The sequence below is a fragment of the Rhynchophorus ferrugineus genome, unplaced genomic scaffold (assembly GCF_030347505.1).
Source record: "Rhynchophorus ferrugineus isolate W39M unplaced genomic scaffold, kcgeb_rfMv2 rfM4, whole genome shotgun sequence".
Lineage (NCBI taxonomy): Eukaryota > Metazoa > Arthropoda > Insecta > Coleoptera > Curculionidae > Rhynchophorus > Rhynchophorus ferrugineus.
The window spans coordinates 20,047,969-20,069,721 of NW_027472583.1; the positions used below are offsets into that span (position 1 = coordinate 20,047,969).

General features: G+C 31.3%; 1 protein-coding gene across 1 annotated transcript in view; it reads right to left on the reverse strand.

Moving 5' to 3' along the window:
- The window catches only part of LOC143194842 (RYamide receptor), a 201,700-nt gene that overhangs the window by 2,433 nt on the left and 177,514 nt on the right, over positions 1 to 21,753 (reverse strand). The gene's annotated exons all lie outside the window — the stretch shown is intronic.

Sequence of the window (21,753 nt, forward strand, 5' to 3'; positions counted from 1 at the left end):
ACCATGATCAGGAATAAGACTTATATGCAATTGCAATGGTAAGTTGTAATCTAACCTGGTCTATTATTGTAAGCTAGGTATACTGTATTCCATTATATAATATATAAAATAATTCTCATATGGATACTTTATATACCTGCTTCTGAAGTGCTTTTGAAATTTGTTAATACGTATCTTTGAACCCTATAAATTATAACTTTGGATTTTATCCCCACAGTAGTTGTCAAACTAAAAGGTAGCGACCCAAAATTAGTTCAGAAACAAATACCGCGTAACAATTGTTGTCCTTGAATATTGGGTTATAATAACACGTTATATTTTATGGAAATTATGCAAACACGCGATAAATAGATGTCGATTTTAGTTCCTTTGAAATATGTGAAAATTAAGGTAGGGTTTCAAATAAAAACTTTTAACTTACTTTGAAAGTGTTCTAAATTAAATGGAAATATGTGGATCAAAATTTATAAAACTACCCTATTGATGGAAGACAAATGACAGTCCTCGGTAGTTAAGTTAAGAAATAATTGTTGTTCATACAAGTTCAAGAATAACTATTTTATTGTTATGCTTCGAAGCTTTCGATGATTCTATGTACAATTGTCATAATCATCTAACATTAACTAGAAATGTAAGCAGTTGATTTTTATTTTACTTAGTGTATGCTTTTTCTTCTATTTTAGGTTAATGTGTATAGAATAAAGTAATTATCTAAGTGAGTATCTTCAGCATACAAGAAAATTAGGCTTGAATGAACTGATTATTTCTGAATGGTAATCAAGCGGAGCCAAAAATCACAAGAGCTAAGAACTAAAACCGATCATTACGATTGTAGATATCATTTTTAAATTTTAAGCTAGGCTATTTGAACATGTTCCTTTTAATTTTCAATTTTGAAACCAGTTTTGGGTTTCTGATTTTTGGTTCTTGAGTCTATAGGATATCGAGCATCTGCTTCCCTTGATTTGCACGTCGATTATTATTAGTATTAACATAGAAGCTAGTACGTCGATTGTTACCTTCGTACAGTATGCACATGTCAAACTTTATCCTAGCATCTTTAATATTGCCAATTATCCGTTCTATGTTATTTGTTATCTATTATCTGTTGTATGTTGTTTGTTATGATTGTCCATTATTGTAATTGACTAATATGGATTGGAATTATTGTTAGCCATTATGGTTACTCCGTCATTACTATTAATTGCCATTGTCATTGTCTGTTATTGATATTATTAATACTCATCACTATCAGTGAAAATTGGTAGCTCAGATACATTTTAATTTTGTTAGTAAAATTGTCACCCGACCACCTCAACATCAAGACTTTGATGTTTTGTATGTGTATTATGTTATGTAGCTATTAATGTTTTTTTTAAATCTCCGTTAATATTTATTTAAGTTATTAAGTTGTTTTATGAGTTTTATATTGTAGTATATGATTAGTACTGGACTGGTTCCAGACCGTACTGTGATCGGAGGAGTTTTCATTTGTTTTCAATGGACTTCCGAATGAAATAACTAAAATAGACGTAGGGATTGCTTCTATACCACAGTAAAAAACCTACACATCCATGTTTATACAAGTTTCGATTGGCTAGAACTGCACATGTGCACTTGTTCTAGTCTAGCCTTAGAGTTTTCAGTAGTCGCAATTTTCGGTACGACTGACTTTGTTATTATCTACTATCGACTGTTTCAGTCGTACTTTTATTTACTACTTTTGGTTCTACTTGTTTCATTTGAATGATTTTTAACGTCTGGGTCTGTCATCCTAGCCGAGACCTTGACAAAAATATATCCAATTTATGCATACATAGATTTATAGGTAATATATGTAGATTTATGATTTTGTTGGTAGTTGGCTTGTAAATAATAATATGTTGTATATTAATATTATAGCATTTTGGTATGATATTTTTCAAGACTGTAAATGTAATAGGGTAAAAAGATTAAAATTGGAAATGATAAATAGTAAAATATTTTTACTGTTTTTATGGCAATAATAAATTACATTTGGATTACTCTCTCGATTTTTGCTAAAATTATTTCCGTTTAATAATAAATAAACCATTAGCTTTATTTAAAAAAGCTCTAGTATTTATTGTGCGATCATTTTTAATTATGTCATGAAATTTTTTTTTCTATGATTGGGTATATATTTAATTTTTATTTATTATTTTTGGTTATTGTACATCTGTAGTTTTTATGTTTTGTTTAACTTCTATTGTATTGTATTTCTATTGAATTTATACATCTCCGTCTCGCTTAAAATAGCGTTGAAGAAACCACATATAAAATTATCCCAAGCAAGCAATTATCTTCGTCCTTTCCTCTCTCACAATTTATACAGCAAAGGATTCGTACATTTTCGTCTGACATCACGAATCGAAAAAAACAAAAACAGTTGAACCGTGGATTTGACTGAAAATAGTAATTATTATTTTTTGACTATCGACTCTTTCGACTGTTTTCAGGCGATAGTTCCCAAAGCTAGTTTTTACCCTTAGTGTCAGTTTGTATCGCTGTTTAACCACTCGCCTTTTCTTTTCGTTAAATAAAATAGATTTTTAAAATTAATTTTTAGTACAAATTAATTTTTAAATACAAAAATTACGCTATATACCAATAATATAATTTTTTAAATATTGTACACGAAACTAAAAATAAATCGATCATATTAAATATGATAAGATTATGGCTTTTTATTCACCACACGCCGTAAACCGAAAGAAACATAAATACTTGCGGGACCACGACATCATCTATTTCTAATGCTTCGGTGAGCTTTTTTGCGTCCCTTATGCGAATATTAATTACACCTCCGCAGCTCCTTTTTCTTGAGCTGGCAAACTTTCGAGCACCTGATAAATAAACGACGTGGACGGTTCGTAAGCAAAAAAAGGTCGAACTCCAAATAAAGGACCGCTTTAGAAACGGACGAGAACACTAATTATTTCTAAACAACTTGAAAAGTTCGCCTGGTTTTCGACCGATTGGATTCCGGTGTACTCCAACCAATTTACTTGACAAGGAGAGATTCTTTTCTTTGGCGGGATTTAAGATCGAGGTGTCATTTATATTATCTTCTAAATTATTGTGCGAGAGTTGTACAAAATTAGTGGCTTTGAGCAGAAACAAATTCTGATGGTAAATCATAATTTACCATTCAGTGTTATCGTATCACGATAATTAACCTTAGTAATAATTATCAACAATAATTAAGAATATTTTTAACCGACTTCGAAAAAGGTGGAAGTTCTATGTTTGGCTGTATATATATTTTTTTAATGTATGTTCGCTGACTTCTCCGTCAATTGTGGGCGGATATTGCGGGCACCACCTCTGAGGTGGTCCCATTGAAACGAAATCAGGATCTGTTGAGTGAATGGAGGGAAATCGAGGGAAACGATCAAATATTAAAGTCAAGTACAAAGTTTTCATATGTATCTAAAATAATCAGATATTTGGGTATGTTATTGCTGAGCTAATGTGATGAAATAATGAAATAAATAAATGAAAGCCATTCAATTTCCTTTTTAAGCAATAACTATAGCATATAAGACTGAGCAGGAATTTGTGGACAACCACAAAATTCTATTGTTATTTTTGTATTGTTTGGGTTTGGTATCGACTTCAAACTGATCATTTGGTAGTAGTTAAAATAATATTGTAAATAGATAAATAGGTTTAGATAGGTATTCAGCTAAATCGTGTTACCTTTGTTAGTATATAGTACAATATAAAATATGTGTAATGGATAGGTTAAATAGGGTTTTTGATTATTTTTATTTAGTTAAGACAACGATTATTATGTACATATCTTATTTTAAAATGCTTTTTTGTGTTAGAAATTTCAGTTTGATTATTTTTTAATTTTTAGTGAGTTCCTCATTTATTTATTGAAGTCGGTTCAACTATTTTGCTAAAACTGTTTTTTAATACACGTATCTTATGTATCTTTCCTGTGCATCTATGTGTATCTTTCCTCATCCTTATTAACTGTGCCACTGTTATTTGCACTGTGACAAGAATATATTAAAACTAAGACGACTTTATACTACAAAGCAATAATAAATATTTAAAATCACCAAAATCATCTATATAAGTACTGTTTTTTGTTATAATTTAGTCTTCTTTTTGCCAATTACTTAGAGATCATCCCAAAAAGACATCCGTTCTTACCCAGCCTGGTAATTGGCATGACTGGGTTCATTTTCCCAGTAGGATTTTGTCCTCATGCCATTTGGATGGCCACAAACATATTTTTGCGACCATGTCCCACCAGGGGGATTCGAATCCTTGACTATTGCAATAGTGGGAGGACCGTCTTATCGCGTTGACAACTGGGTCAACAAACCCGGCAAGTACTTGTGTGGTGTATTGCTTTATATCTTTTAAGATTTTGAAGCTTCAAATTAATTAGAAATAATTTTTAATGTATAAGTCTAATATAGTAATTGATCTAATAAATTAATGTATTGGGAGTAGAAAGTAGTGGTAGGAAAATAATGGTAGAGTAAAATAATTTAGAGTTTTCGTTCCTTTTCAAAGCAAGTTTATTCATATATAATTCAAAACCAATCAATAAGACTTGTGTCGTTCATTGATGACATTTTAACAGTATCTAGCAAAATCATATTTTCGTCTCTGTAAAAGTTCAGGGATTTCTGGGCGAAAAACTTTTGGTATCCAGTCTTATGTTGAATATATCAGTCTATATTAAATATTTTGTATGCTGTTTTAATACATGCATCTCATCATTTAATTCGTCATTCATTTCAACATCTAAATTTCTGGAACGACTTTTTAAAAGGGAGAATGTTACAAAAACGACCTTGCGGAATATCCACTCTCAAAGGGTAATAACTTTTGACTGCGTAGACCAATGATGTTATCTTTATACCTTTGAAACAACTTATAGTATACAATTATCGAATAAAGATTACCGGAAACATTACTGCTCTCACAAGATATATGTGATTTCATCAACTATTGTTAGTGTCATGCTTAGTTTCTTTATCTAATGGAACATTAAATAGGTGCGAAAGTTTCATACAGGAGATGATCAAAATAGTATGAATAGTTGATATATACACAATATTAATTTATCAATAAAGTGGTGAGCTACCCTTTGCTTTTAAAACAGCTAATGGAATGTTGTCCTATTAGTGTTCCAAAACATGCACTAATTGCTTCAATGCTGTGGGAGATGGAAATTTACTTCTCCCTGTCTGCACTGAAATTCCCCATAATATTACAACATGTTGAAGTCTAGCGATTCTGCAAGAACCATGGATACGGTCACTTGTGAAACTGTGTTATGTGAAAACTCATCTGTTTGTGTCATGGACGCTCCGAGTATCAACCATTTGGCCTCTTTCAAAGACCGATATATCATATATCTGACCTAACGGTGAGAACTATTGACTGAAAACCGTCAAAACAGTCGACAGTCGCAAAACAGTCGATAGTTGCAAAACAGTCGATAATCGCAAAACAGTCGAAACAGTCGATAGCCAAAAAACTCGCGAGTGAAAATAGTAATTACTATTTTCAGGGAAATACACGGTTCGACTGTTTTTTTTTAATTCGTGATATCCAACGAAGATGTACGAATACTTTTCTTGATAAAATGTAAGAGAGGAAAGGACGGAAATAATTGCTTGGAGCAGTTAATGTTTTATGCATTAATTATATTTCAATGGTAGTATAAGCGAGACGGAGATGTACATATTTCTTCACGTACTAACTGTAATAAAGAAAAGGAAAAAATAATTACTTACAGAGCCAGAACGTTAATGGAATGAAACTAGTAGAACTAAAAATTGTAGCCAAAAGTAGACGACTGGAACAGTCCATTGTAAATAGTAACTGAAAACACTCGTATGAAGCAGTCACCGGTAAAAAGTAGTAAAATCAGTCGAACCAAAAATAGTGATTGAAACAGCCGATATTAAAAAGTAGTCAATTACTACACAGTCGATAGTTCCCAACACTAATCTCACCGTTTGCTTATTATATATATTAACCGTCGGAGGTTGAATCAAACCTTGAGTTGAAATGTAAAATGAGCAATAAGTTGCGTTATTTACATGGAAACAGTTCTACTATGCATGGTGTTCACGTTGTTTTGTCTATCAACTGTGTATTATGCTCGATTTGTCTTATATCTTAAAAGAGCAGTGAAAGTAATGATGATCTACCGATTTCCGATGAACAATTTTTATTCTAACTACAGAAATAATGTTACATGCAATATTTTCCATTTCAACCATGAAACCTTATCATTGACTATTGCTCAATAAAATGGTGTAAATGAAACAACAATTTTCGAAAAGGCATGTGAAAAAATTAATTGTCGTAAAAAATATTTTTGTCGCTATTACAGGAGTCAGACAGTAGAGATTAGGATAACTTATTTTTCCTTCTCTAATGACTCTTATGTTATTAGTTTTTTTAAATTTTAATTACTCTCTTTGTCTTTAATTTATCACGTATTTTGTTATATTTGATGAGCTTGATCATATTCTAATTCGAAGTATTAAAGCTATATAGGAACATGGACACAACTAGTCTTCAAACAAGTTTTGCTCTTAATAGCGTTGTTCGCTTAGTTCCAATTACAATGTTTTAACAAAGCAGATATCGTTGCCTGACTAACATAGTAATTAACTTTAGCAATCGATCATATATGAATATTTACTGATTTTATCGAAATCGCATGATTCCGTAATAAAAGCGTTGTTTTGAGAGATGTTTATAAAATAATTTATAATCCTTCATTATATTTTGACATAATACATCGCAACAATTATTAATTATTATAAAGTCTTCAGTCTTACTTAGTTTCCTATTTTAATTATGTTTTTTTTAAACAAGACGAAATCTACCACAGCTATGATTTAATTTTGAAATATTTATTCCAACAATTAGTAATATCCATTACTAAGAAGAGTAACGGTTATTATTTTAGAATTGACAACATAATTATCAGCTCTGGGCAGAAGTCGAATTGTGACCCAAAAACAAACATAGAAAAGTTGAGTGTCGTTGCAACAAATTATTTAGAAAATCTTGGATGATGTAGAGAAAGATGTTTTTGAAATTACTGAGATATTAGTTAAATATTATTTTAAGAATATTATATATTATTTAAAAACTTAAAATATTATATTTAAATGTAACTTATTTAAGAATTTTTTATTGTAATAAATCTAAAATTAATTTCCGTATTCTATAATTTTGCTCGATCAACAGAATCATCTTGCCCTGACAGCTGCAAATAACATATACTTCATGTTCCCCATTACCATTTTCCTTCAATATAAGCTTGTTCCGTTTTGTCCCCTTTTTTATTTTAAATTTCCATTTAGATTAGCCGAACTTACGTCACGAAATCATAATTTCTGGTTCTTTGTTAGGTTCGGTCTCCACGTGCGAAATTAAAATCAATTTGTTCGAAGCCAAACCCCTTCGCCCCGCGCCCCTTTCAAGTTCATAGTGAGCCGAAAAAATTAAAACGGATATTTGTACAATTTTTTCTGCCCTTTTGATTTATCCCTCTTTATTTCCCGTGTTTTCGATGTTTGCACAATGTTCAGGAATAATGGTCCCAGACGTATCAAAATTGCGTGTCGTTTTGCCTTATTAAGCCTATTCGACTTAATGGAAACAGATCATTTTATGCTGTTGAGCACTAATCGTGCCTTAATATATTTATAAATTACTCTGCGCGGTTTAATAGGAATTACTTGATCTATAGGTTTTTCAGAAACTTAACATTTCTATGTGAATTTAATTATTCTTCTAAGGGACACAATAATACAAAAAATTTAAATCAAAATTTGTTTTATAAATTAATATATTCTTCGAGGAGCACCATCTATGTATCAATAGTGGGACTAATTAAACGTCATATAATATTGCATATAATTATTTATATGAGCATTTTAATAATTAGTATTTAAATTCCCATAAAATCTATTGTACCGAGTTGTATATTTTTAATTTAATATTAACCGACTTCGAAAAAGGAGGAGGTTCTATGTTCGGCTGTATATATATATACATTTTTTTTTTGATATATGTTCGCCGATTTCTCCGTCAATTGTAGGCCGATTTTCACAGTTCTCTATTCCATTTTTTATTCGAAAGAGTGCCCTTCCGAGGTGGTCTCAGTGTAACCAAATCAGAATCTGATGAGGGGAAGGTACTAACTTTTTAAGCACAACTGTAGCAGATAATACCTCGTAGAAATATTATTTATATTGTACTACTGTTTCTATTATGTAATGGTTAAAGAGCTAAGCTTCCGAACGGAGGTCGTGAGTTCGATTCCCGACACGGAGAACTATTTTTTTCTGTTATAGTTTATTTGGAACATTTGTCACATCGCCTTGGTTAAATAACGGACTTCGGGCCTGAAGCGTTCCTTATTTTCAATCATTGTTTCTTTATTCATATTTTTCCTCACACGGGCTGCACCATTAATAAAATAACCACGTAATTAATTGAGTAAATATCTAATACTAAAAAGAAAAAAATAAAATATTTTTAGCAAAAAAATTGAACCGACTTTAAAATAAATAAGGGCTTGACTAAAAATTAAAATTAATTAAACTTCTTGATTCGACAAACATTTTTTCCCAGCGAGCATTCTTTGAGAACAGGTAATAGTAGAATACAAATAATTCGAAGCCGAATTTTTGGATTTTTGACAAGGTGCATTGTCTTGGTGAAGGAGCACTTTCTTTTTCTTCAAATGCGGCTATTTTTCGCCGATTTCGTCCTTCAAACGGGCCAATAACGCTATGTAATAGTCGCTGTTGATAGTGCTTCCTTTTAAAAGGTAGTAAATGAAAATTATTCCATGCGCATCCCAAAATACAGACGCCATAACCTTGCCAGCCGACTGTTGCGTTTTCCTACGCTTTGGGGCGGGTTGATGAGGCACGAGAGCCTGTTGATCATCTTCAAAAACTGCTCCGAATCATCAACTTGTCGTTGTTTTTGGTCAAAAGTGAGCTCGCCCGGCATTCGCGTTACCCAGAGCTTTCTCATACACAAAAAGTCGTAAATGATTTGATGTACACGTTCAGTTGATATATTTAGAGTGTCTGCTATTTAATTCAATTTCAATTTACGATAATTTAATATCATTTTGTGGTTTTTTAAATCTTTTCGCTGGAAAAAACTCTTTTGGGCGTCCACTGCGTTCACCGTCTTCGGTGCTCATTTCACCACGTTTAAACTTAGCATACCAATCCTTGATGGTTGATATTCCTGGAGCAGTATCTTGGAATTTGACAAAAATTTGCAAAAAGCAATATTTTATCAACACGCGAAATTAATTTTTATCAATTTTTTTACAATAGAGAAAGTTGACTCACTCAAAATGCTATAATTCACAAACTAATGATCCGACAGTTGTAAAATGTATACACGTTGTTCATACTCCATCTTTAAACAGGTAAAATGATAAGCTCGAATTTTTAGTGAAGCCTTTTAGACTAACTGAATGATATAAATGATATAAATTTCCTATCAAGATAACGGTCAAAAAATATTGTTTTTGATTACAAAAGTTTATTGTCTAGAAATGATTTCTTATTTCAAAAGATTTTATTAAATAATTTGGTATTTTCATTATTTATAATCAAAGTAATTACTCGAGCAAAGTTAACATTATGTGAATCCATGTGAATACAATATTGTTTGATATAATTAATCTCAAATTAATTAAATTCTAATTTTCTACTAATTATCACGAAACTGATTGGTAATTAAATTACTACAATATAATATCAGTCAATACCCAAATTCAAACTTGTAAAGCTTTGTGTCTCAATAGTCACGCTTTGTCGCAAATTCGAGCAGGCGGCGTTGTACACCATCTTTTATTAATACAGTCGCTGCACTCAAAGGGGTTTATATCTAGCCACCGTCATCCTTCTCGAATATGCCTTCAACTATTTACAACGGCGTTTGTCGGCTTCGGGCTAAATCAGATTCCTAGGGTTTGGTTTGCCTCATCCAAAATGATATATAACCATCTCCTATTAATATCCGTACATTATTTGCCGTTCAGTTAACACACGACCAGATGAAATTAATGAGATTTTAGTGGAGGTAAATGGACTTAAAAGCTATTTACGAGGAGTATTTAACATTAAAGTATAAGGTCGTTTGAAATTTTCTGCGTTTGAAATGCTTCATATCAAAGCTTTTATTTTAATGGAATTAAAAAAAAATTATATTAAAATTATTGATATAATACAATGGAGAAAATAAAACTTTAAAATAACATTCATTACTGTGCTCAACTTTTAAAACATTTTGAAGTGAAAAATACCACAGGACTGTAACAAAAAAGCTGTTTGAGTATTATCAACTGATTTCCATATATTTTGGGACGCTAGGATGTCAAGGCGCAATATCTAGATTCATTAGAAAGATGCCATAAAACAGTTCTGCGTCATAACGGTGGTTTTTATGCTTCGACATGGTAGGTAATTCCAAACGCCTCAAAGAAACCAATACGAACTTAGAAATGGTTAAACGCAAATTAAAATATGGTTGCCAAAGTGTATAGTGATTTTAAAATTATGTTCATATTGCTTAGATAAAAAGCTGTGTTTACTAAATGTCCTAGATATTGTATCTATGACAAAGCAGAGAATTATTATATATCTTAAATATAAAGAACCTCCTTTAAGAAACATCGTTACCTCTATATAAAGATGAAGACATTAGATGGCTCAGGACTGACACACATTTCATAAAATCATGGAGAACTGTTTAGGAAATAATAAAGATAATTAATATACAGAAAACCTATAATCCTAACCATTCAAGTATTTCAATCCTTAGATTTCCTAATGAGTTTAAAAGTACATGTATTTACTTCTATATCGACTATTTTCCGGAAAGTTTATGGGATGTGAGTGAAAATTTTATAAAATTATATAAAAATATTGGTGATTCCTCTAACGGTAAGTATGAGTTATGTGATTCGTATGCCTGAAGGCACTCTGGTTGGAACATTAGCATGTTCGCTACCTGATATTCCTATGTAAGAAGGAGTGCATGCTAAAGAAACGAATAAAATATGGTTTTAAAATTGGTGGACGAAGGAAGAAAGTGTTTGTGGATGGAAGCAGTTATGTCTTGGGATTCCATAAATATGGCAAAAATTAGGAAGTATAATTGAAGCATGATCAAAGAGTTTATTATAAATGCTGTCCCTGTTGTTACAAAAATCACAATCAATGATATTAGATGATTTGGATTTACTTCTATCTCGACTATTTTCCGGAAAGTTTATGGGATGTGAGTGAAAAGCAAGAAACAACGATTTCATCATTTCATTAGGATATTAAAGAGACGGATACAAGGTACCAATGAAAATGGAGTATCAATGATATCAGGATACTGTTGGAAGTTCCAGAAAAACTTTCCGAGTTCTTCTCATAAGCAAAAATGTATCACGTCATTGGCGTAGAAAAAGGCGTTAAAACGTTTGCTAAATCAACATACCACGAAATGTGTAAATTCGGTCAATAATTTTTGTGATGATATAATAATTTCACAAAAAAATGTATTTCAGTCTCTTTAATGAAGACTAAACTAAAAAAACTTCAGAATATTTAGGGAACAAAAGAGATCATAAATATAATCAGTTGGCCACAGGACATCTACAAAAATATCGACATATCATATATACAATACGTCTCCAAAAACTAATTTATCCTACATTTCGTTTTTTTCTTCACCTAGTTATTAAATTGCTGAAACGTGGATCAACTTATCTTATGCGTTAAAACATTTTCCTTTTTCCACTATTTTCCTTATTTCTTGAGTAATTTCTTCGTATGTAAACTAAGCTATTGTGGTAGTATTTAAAAGCTGAAAAGGTAAAAAGCCGAAATAGTAAAAAGTGACCCATATGTACTTTCTTCACTCTAAATAATAATGCAATGATTATGGATGTAATTTTTTTTCCTCTTTTGTTATCTAGTCAAAAACTTCATTGAAAATTAAGCTAATGTTTATATTATATAATTTGTACAAACAAAATTATATTAGAGAAATGTTGTATGCTGAATATACCGTATCACTGAATATTTCTGATGTATTTAAAAAACGATTAATTTTTTTTATATTGGTTGCTTTAAAGGTAGTATACTAGTCTAGAAATCTGAAAAAATGTTAACTTTTTTACAGAAGAATACAGAAACGGATTACACCAGATATCAAGTAAATCAGCTCAGGAGAATATGAGATATCCTCTCAGCAGTCTTCGAAAGTTTCAAAAGTTTCGACCGTCTCAAAAGTTTCGCTTTTAGATAAGAAAATTTTACAATGTAAAATATGAAAGAAAATTTTTGTAAATGTCTAAATTAGAATAACCCTTAATACATAGAATCGTGATTTAAAGGGTATGGTAAATAATATAGGTCTGTCCGGATAAGTCCTAGTTGGAATAGAGTTAGATAATAGAATAAAAGTCAAAATTAATTAGAGACAACCCATCGAGAGAGTTAAATGATTTATAAGCAATTAAGTAATCTCAACAAAGACAAGGATTGTAAGATAAAATCTTGCATACCAGAGTGATTATTACCAGTGACAGACATTTACTTACAAGTTTCTTTCTTTCACGCATTACGCAAATAATACTATTACTAATACAAAAAATATAAATACTACATATATACAGAATATCTTCTCAATCATAGATTAATAATAAAACGTTACATATGTCTACAAATTATATTAACTTTTTTTAGTAACCTGATGCTCACAAAATAAATAAAATAATGGTAATAGATGATTTGAACTTGAAGAATGTACAGAAAAAACTTAGACGAGTTGACAATTGGTCCTAAAAAATCCACGCCCTCAGACGCGCAAATCCTTCGTGTGCGTGAAATAAATCAGAGCCAACATATATTGAAATACAAGACGAAATCGTTTTTCGTAGCGAAAACCGCGAAGTGAAGAAAAAACGCCTGCTTTAAATTGCAAATAAAGCCGAGTTGTTGCAGTAGTTCGCATTTATGCAAAGAATTAGATCAATTTGTGTCACTTTTCTTGAAAGTAATTTACGTAAGAAGTGCTTTTATACCAACAAAGGATCCTTATGTTATCTTACCAAGGATTGGACTTATGTGTTATAAATTTAAATAATTTGTTTATCAAACTTTTAGTGAAACTAAATTCTTATGCTTCTACATTATTCTGCTGCATTTATATCCGTACTTGGCAAATTATTATATCCTATTTTGTTTAATTTATTATTTTATTCAGTTCAGCACTATTGTTATTTAGTGACTGATAACAATTAATTTGGAAAAAACTGTTGTTCTTTAGATTTGACTACTGGTGTCGCAGGGTACTGTTGGTGATTCCTTTAACGGTAAGTATGAGTTATGTTATGTGATTGGTATGTCTGAAAGCGCTCTGGTTGGAACATTAGCATGTTCGCTACCTGATATTCCTGATACTCCTATGTAAGAAGGAGTGCATGTTAGAAACGAATAATATATGGTTTTAAAATTAGGAGACGAAGGACGAGTGTTTGTGGATGGAAGCAGTTATGTCTTGGGATACCATAAATATGGTAAAAATTCGGAAATATAATTGAAGCATGATCAAAGAGTTTATTATAAATGCTGCCGCTGTTGCTACAGAAATTACACTCAATGATAGATGATTTGGAGCTATTTCTTACCATAATTTTCTGGTCAAGATAATTGGCAAAGAACACACATAATTTAATTATAGAAGGTGGGGTAATAATATTTACAGTGATGGCTTCATTATCAGTTTGGAAAATATCTATGTTGAGAAGTTTAGTAGAAGACTGTGTAGGACTTGGATATGTCAGAAGTGATTGAAAGTTATGAGATTAACAATATTGGAAAAACTTCCAGCTCTAGAATAGGGAATAGACGTTGAGAAAGAGTTATGAGTCGTGAGTGAAAGGCTATGGGAAGTTCAAGAAAAGGAAAAGTGAGAGGATTCATCCTAATGATGATTTATCTTAAAGGCACACTTAATGATTTTATGACAAAGCCAAGATTAAGGCCAATATCCAACGACTAAAAGAAAGTAGTACTATGGGTGAGGAGGATTTGAAAGCGTCTTAAGAAAACTGGTCTGCTCTATTTTGAACAGCTTCTATGGATTTGAGCTAAGCGAAAGAGGTATTGACAAACAGTAAGCAACTATAGTTAAGCTTAGGTAATATGATAGATTGGTAAATTAAAAGATTGATAAAAAATTGCTAAACTGTTTTTTTTATTGAATTAAAATCTTTTATACAAAAAATATTGTACTTTTCACGTAATTTGAGATCTCGTTCCTTTAAATCCGTTTAACAAAACTCGATTCAATTTTTTCTGCTTAATTAAATGCCCAATGAACCGAGGCCATCTTTTTACCAATGCTCCATTAAGCTTAGTTTCCGATAATTGCCTGTTGTTTCCACTTTATTACACAATATATTGGCGCAATGTCTAGATATGAATGGTTATAAAACTCATCTAATACAAGGAAGTTGAGCAGAAGTAATAAAGTGTTTTTTTTTGTTTTTTTTTCTTCCTTTAATTCATGGTCGATGTTTGATCTCACCTATATTCGTATCATTTAGCTCTATCAAATTTTGGCTGTTTGGTGAATTTAATAGATCTAGAAAATTAGCATTGCTTATTACAGTTTGTAAATTCGTTTTAGGATCGGATAATATGTTCCTTCTCATTTTATTCTAGTTAAAAAGGGATATTATGCAGTGTGTTACTTCGAAAATATTACCGAATCAGCCTATAAAAGTCAGTTGCCAAATATCTACAAAATTATTCAAGACATTAGCGATAATTATTGAGAAAGTTTCAAATCATCAATTGCCTCTTTACTCGGTTACTTCGAACAGGACCATTCCCTCCAGTATATTCCCTCGCTTGCCAATAAAACGATTTATACAGGTAGTATCGACTAGATTGCTGCGTTTTAGTGAACATATTTTTCAATGTGTTACAGCTGTTTTGAAAGCGCGAGCATTGAGACTAAAATATCTGAAAAAAAACAATATAATCTTGGTTTCACCACAATGGAATCGTCATAATACCAAGCGGGTTATGAATCAAGATGACCTTCTAACATCTATTAGAGATAACATTTATGTAATGTATAAAAAAGGTGACTATTTTTTTCAATATGCACATAATTTAATATAATTATTTCAGTGAAAAATTTAGTCTGGAAAGTATCCATAGAGCACTTAAATATGCAGCTCTTTGAGGGATGTAAATATAACACAAGAAGAGGTCTAATGGAACTTTCGGACATATATTCCAGAATATTACAATTTTCAAAACAATTTAATAAAATCAAGGAAGACTTGCTATTTAAATTTGTATATTGAAATTAATATTTGATCAAAATCAAACATTGTGCCACTCAAGGCAAGATGATAATAAAAATAGCATAAAGACAACAAAAGTTGCCACGGGAAAAAGTAAACGTTAGATTAGCACTTAATTAGCTCTTGTTGGAAGCAATAATGGTTTCATTCCTGGCGCAGAGTTAATATTTTCCTGCAAGTCCATGGGTGACTACCATGAGAATTGAACTATAATATGTTTTTGCTTTGGTTTAAGAATCAGATCTTAAATCTAAGATAGATGTCCTCCAGAGGTTCCAGAATAAAGTGTTGCGAGTCATGGTTGATGCTCCATATTACGTGTCTAACAAACTGATTCAACGCGATATCCCTTTAGAACCCATAAAGAGTATGATTTGAAGTGCTAGTGCGAAATTCTCTGAAAAACTATTAGTGCATCTCAATGAACTCGCCAAACAGTTAAAGATGCGCGATGACAGTGAAGTGGTTAGGCTCAAACGCAAACAACCATACGAACTGATTAATAGACAAATAGAGTGAGATCTAATAATTTATAGAATAAGTTAGAGCAATCATTATAATAAGTTAGATTAGACTTTAAAATAAGTTAGAATTGTATCTAAAATAAGATTTAGATTACAAGTTGTACAGCGAATCACTTATTGAAGTGACCTTCTACATGTTATATTGTAGATCAGATAACTGCATATTGATCAGATAAGCAAGAACTATCTGAATATTGTGGAAAGAAGCATTATCTACAAAACTTTTGATTTGGATAACCTCCATCAGACATACTGATGAAGAAATTAACAAATTGTGGAATCGTGTTAAGTAGATTGGGCAAGCGGTAGATATATTAAAAATTAACAACTTAGTTTTTGATTTGAATAGCAAATCAGAAATTGACGGTGACTGAATGAAATTTTACTGATTTGAGATTATGACCTAATTCTGACAATTAACGAGACAGGGTAATGAGAGTGAAAACAACTAAAGGCAACTGTATAATTAATTCAGGATAACTGTATGACACTCTGCATAGAAAGGTGTGTAGTTGATCAGAAAATATATGAGCATTTGGTTAAAATCTATGAGGAGAGAAGGAATACTTGTTAAAGGAACTTTGACTGTATAATTAACTGTAGTTTCCTTCGATAATATATACATTAGATTTGTTATAATGTTAAGATTTGAATTTTGTTATCTATCAAAGCCAAATTGAACTAAAACTGAAAGTTGATGCGGCAACATTGAGACGATTTGACGTCATAAATCCAGTTTACGTGACTTTACTGTTTCATTGAACGGGATATAGTAATATAATAGCTGCAATAGTTGAGATTTCTGTCATCCTCCAATTGATGAAAAATTGATATTATTTACATCACTAATTCATATAACAGGCACTGTATTTTTATGTCTCAATGTAGATGCTATTTTAAATATATTAAACTATACCAGGGTGTGAATGTTTCCAGGGTCATCGTTCTATTGCCTCCTAGAATAATACACGTTCTATCGCACGGACATTGTTTGATATTTCTCTTTTATAACACGTTCCAGAACTGAGCCAGGCTAAATTACATTGGCGAGGAATATGAAAGCTGTTTTCGTTATTCATGTGAGTATATTCCCTAGTGCCAATTTTCACACGTGCATTATAATTTCCCTAACATAATAGGTGCTATCGCTTGGGAACAATATAGTTTGAACTTAAACAGTTCTTAATATGTAAAAAGCGTAGTTGATTAAGAGTCTGAACGTGAAGTTTCTTGATCTGTTTTATATTTCATATTCAAAGATTTTTAGGTTTCTTTCTCCACTTTTCCTTATTTTTTAGATTTAAAGATTACTTTAACAATTACATTTATTAATGCAATTCTTTTGATTTGTAACTGTCCTTATTTGAAGGTCTGGGTGTAAGTAATTACTTCTGTAGTATCTGGGTGCACCTACAATAACAGGTCATTTAAAAAGTCCCCGGCTTACCATAGTAAAACACATTTTTTTGGCAAAATTAGTTTTTTTGTTCAGCATAATTCCCTTCAAGGGTATTACACCGATTATAGCGACCATCCAACTTTTCGATACCATTTTGAAGTACGATTTGTCCTTTGCTTCAAAATAGGCCTTAGTTTCGGCGATCACCTCTACATTCGACGAAGATTTCTTCCCAGTAAGAATTCTTTTGAGATTTCAGAACAGGAAATAGGTTTGGAGAACACAGTCGATGAGGAAGCAATTCGAAGCACAATTCATGGATTCACTGACCTGTGATACGGTGAAGAAGTGATATTGTCTTGGTGAAGCAGCACTTTCTATTTCTTCAAATGCGGCCATTTTTTGGCGACTTAGTACTTCAAACGGTCCAATAACGCTATGTAATAGTCGCTGTTGATGGTCCTTCCTTTTTCAAGGTAGTCAATGAAAATTATTCCATGCGCATCCCAAAATACAGACGCCATAACCTTGCCAGCTGACTGTTGCGTTTTCCTACGGTTTGGAGCGGGTTCATCGTATGCAGTCCATTCGGATGAGTGTCAATTGGACTTCGGAGTGAAATGATGGAACCATGTTTCCATTGTCATCATTCATCCATTGTCACACATCCATTGACTCAAAAATTCGGATTTTTTACGCTTGATCATCTTCAAACACTGCTCCCAATCATTAGCTCGTCGTTGTTTTTGATCAAAAGTGGAATTATAGTAGTATTGATTGTTATTGGTCCTTGTGTATTGGTGGTCCAGTTATTTATATTGCCACTGCACTGTTCTCATTCAATTCAATTCAACTCTCATTCACAATTCAATTTTCGTGTGACTTCTTCGCTATTATATCCAACAGCGAGAACATCAGTCTCATTCGCAAATTGGCCAAGTACAGTTCTTTGTGGTGGTTGTGGTTTTAGCTTCTTTTATTGTAGGGTGTTGTTTCGGTAAATTTTTGTAGCTTATGTACAAAGCCGTCATGCCATACCTTATCGAAGGCTTGTGGTACCATTTTAACTTCATAGGCTTCTTATTATATCTGCTATTCTATGCCCCTATTCAGTTATTCATATTTGTGAATAAACATAAACTGGTGTGTCGGTATTAGTTTTTTTCTCTCTATAATAATTGCATAACAATTGACAAATTTTATATCCCAGGACTTGTAGGAATTATTCCAAATTCATTGGAAAATAATATTAAATATTTTTAGAGCGGATAGTAAAGTAATTATGTTAATTGCGTAAATATTTTATGTAATGTAAATTGTTATACTTTTACAAGTAAGTTAATAATGGAGTTCTATTTTCAATGTTACTCTACTCAGTTGATTATGCATAATAGAACACATTGAAAACTAACGATTGTTGGCAGTATATGGCGACTATGATATTTTGGCAGTTTCTGTTTAGCTCGTTGTTTATTATTTATTAGAATTAAGATTAGAATATTATTACTATTAATATTAAAATGAACACCACAATTTTGTTCGGAGAAATCATCATTTAAGAGTATGGCTGTATTTTACAGATGTGAGGTAAGTTTGTCAAGATCATACGATATGTACTCACTAAAATGTTTCGTCAGTCGTAGTTCTATGCATATAAGCTAGAATCATTCGATGGCCAGAAGACCTATAAACCAGGTAATTCTTCAAATTTAACCGGGTCTATGGGGCAGAATAATTCAAAATTGAACTGATCGGATTCGTGCTACCATGATAGGATGCTACGGATATTTGTATCATACATCAATAACTCATAATCTTCCATACACAAACCTTGTAAAATACGTCTAACAACTACTCTTAATATTACTATAAACAACATGCTACATTTTATATTTTCTACAATATTCTCAATAATATAAGATAAGATTTAAATTAATTAATGACATTAGTGATACAATATTTATCAATTGCTATTAATATTCCGACATTAGAGAGTATTTTCATGAATTCCCCGTATACCCAGCCTTTTTCCCAGATTGCCAGCGAAACCCGGAAAGGCATTTTCCGGTTGTTTTAAATAAACATTGACAAAAAGCATAACTGATGGGCTGACTTGCGTTTTTGACATTTGATATTGATGTGTCGCTTAAAATATCTTTTAGGATCGGTATTCTATCATTTTTAACCTGAAAGCTTTTGAGTTTGACAGGTTATTTATATGCAGAAAGAATTTTATTTCTGCTATATATTCAAGTTACATTCACTTTTTATTTTATTTTTTGATTTCGGCGTTTGAAATTTGATTATTACCTTATTTTGACATTAATTCTCAATTTTAATTCGTGCAAATTAATGTGATTCAATAAGAATTTCGCTTAAATTTTGAATAATTTTTTTTGTTATACCGTTAAATTTCTGAAATTGTCAACGTGCAATGTTGTTTCATTGTTATTTGTGTGATTTTATTCCTATCAAAAAGCCGTAGTTGTTGGTTCACATCTCATAACTGGCTGTTTTTTTCATCATGATAATGTGCCATCTCATGATTTAACCCCTTGTGACCTTTTTGTTAAAAATTCAAGTTATATAATTTCTGACCCACCTCAGATTTAGCTCCGTAGGACTTCTGCCTATCTTAATTTTTATACCCAACTCAGTATAATGCTTAAATTCTAGAAATATCGATGATTTAAAAGCACCGTAATTCACTCAGTTACTGTTGTGATTTGCCACTACAGAATTTCACTTATTTAATTTCTATAAAACACCTTTTTGTACATTTTCCTCTTCTAATTATCTTAAAGTATGAATGATATATGGATACGTAAATACATACAAGGTCTCTTAAGGTCTTTTTAATATGAGTTATACATTATTTCCTAAGTTTGCAATTGTTACCGTTAGAAAGACTACCGAAGACCTACCTAAGAACTACCGTTCTTTAAAGAAACTTTTGCAGTTCTAAATAAGTTCTTGATCTAGGACCTAATTGATTAATCTTTTGCTTATTGTGAGCTTAATTTAGTTACTGACATGACAAGGATGATTTTACTTCTTGGATGTTATACTCTTGCCTATGGACAATCAAAATTGTAAACAATCATTAACATACATTTAGAAGTGCTCGTTTTGTTTTAAACCTATAACTATCGTAGTAGCAGGAAGATTGTTTTACTAATTTGACAAAAGTAGCTGCCATGCTGTATAAGTGTTGGAAAAACTAAGCTATATTCAGTTAACTATTATATTTGGACCTATTATTAGATCTATTATTTGTTTTGTTCAACATAAGAAATAACTACTATTCGTAATTTCAACATTAGATATATTATATTAGATATATTATATTAGATATATATATAAAGTGTTTTTTTTTTCATAAACTTGATAATCAATATGAATCTTTCTGGAATACAATATATTAATAAAAACTATTGTGAATTTTTGTAATGGCCTGTTTTTTTCTTGGGAATATCTTCACTATTTCAAATTCAATTTCCTTGTTGTTGATAAAGTTCCTCTTTTGATAAAGTGGTTTTTGAGTTTACGGAAGTAGCAGAATAATGTAACTTATATTTTATGAAAAAGGTAAGAAAAACCAAAGCTGCGTAAGATGGCGCATTATTTATATAAAAAATCAAAAAGCTTTTGTCTCGTATTTCTGACCAATTAGGAAGAAAATTTCTTAAGGGACAACTCAGCAAATCTAAAATATACTGTTTACATTGGAAATGTATAAATATATGCGTCCTATAAATCAGTATTTATTTTATTCCAATTTTCCATAATATCGTAGCCCCAAACTCAAATTCGCAGATCATCGCTCAGTAAATTTCTCAAAATAGATATTTCTCTAACTTATCCTGCGAAATAATATTCTTGTTTATAACTCAAAGTAATGTAACCAGAAATATGCCATATCTGCAAGATATTGAAGTCATTATAATATTTTATATCGATTATATCATTAGATCTGGTTTAATATCAGTATCAATTAGCATCAATCACAGCCAGATATATTAACATAAAATATATGAGTTTTCATTCAGTGGCAAAACGATAAGGACTCTGTCTGAAGGATAAATGAGTGTACGTCATCTGTTTGGTAAGTAAATGGAAATACGATGCGGTGTAATATTAAGATGGATGGTGGTAAATTATCAGACGATTTAAGACAATATAATCTGTTTAAAATCTCATGTGTAGTTGGAAGCAGACCGGTTGAAAATAAACGATATTAATGATGATGGTTTGTGTGGCTATCAATCTCTTCCGAAGACGTAAATATTGTTCTTGGGGTGTTCGAATTAAAAAGATTACTTTCTTCTAAAAGGCGTACAAATATTATGTACATTTTTATATTAAAATATGTACATAGATGAACAAGTATGTTTCTTTATAAT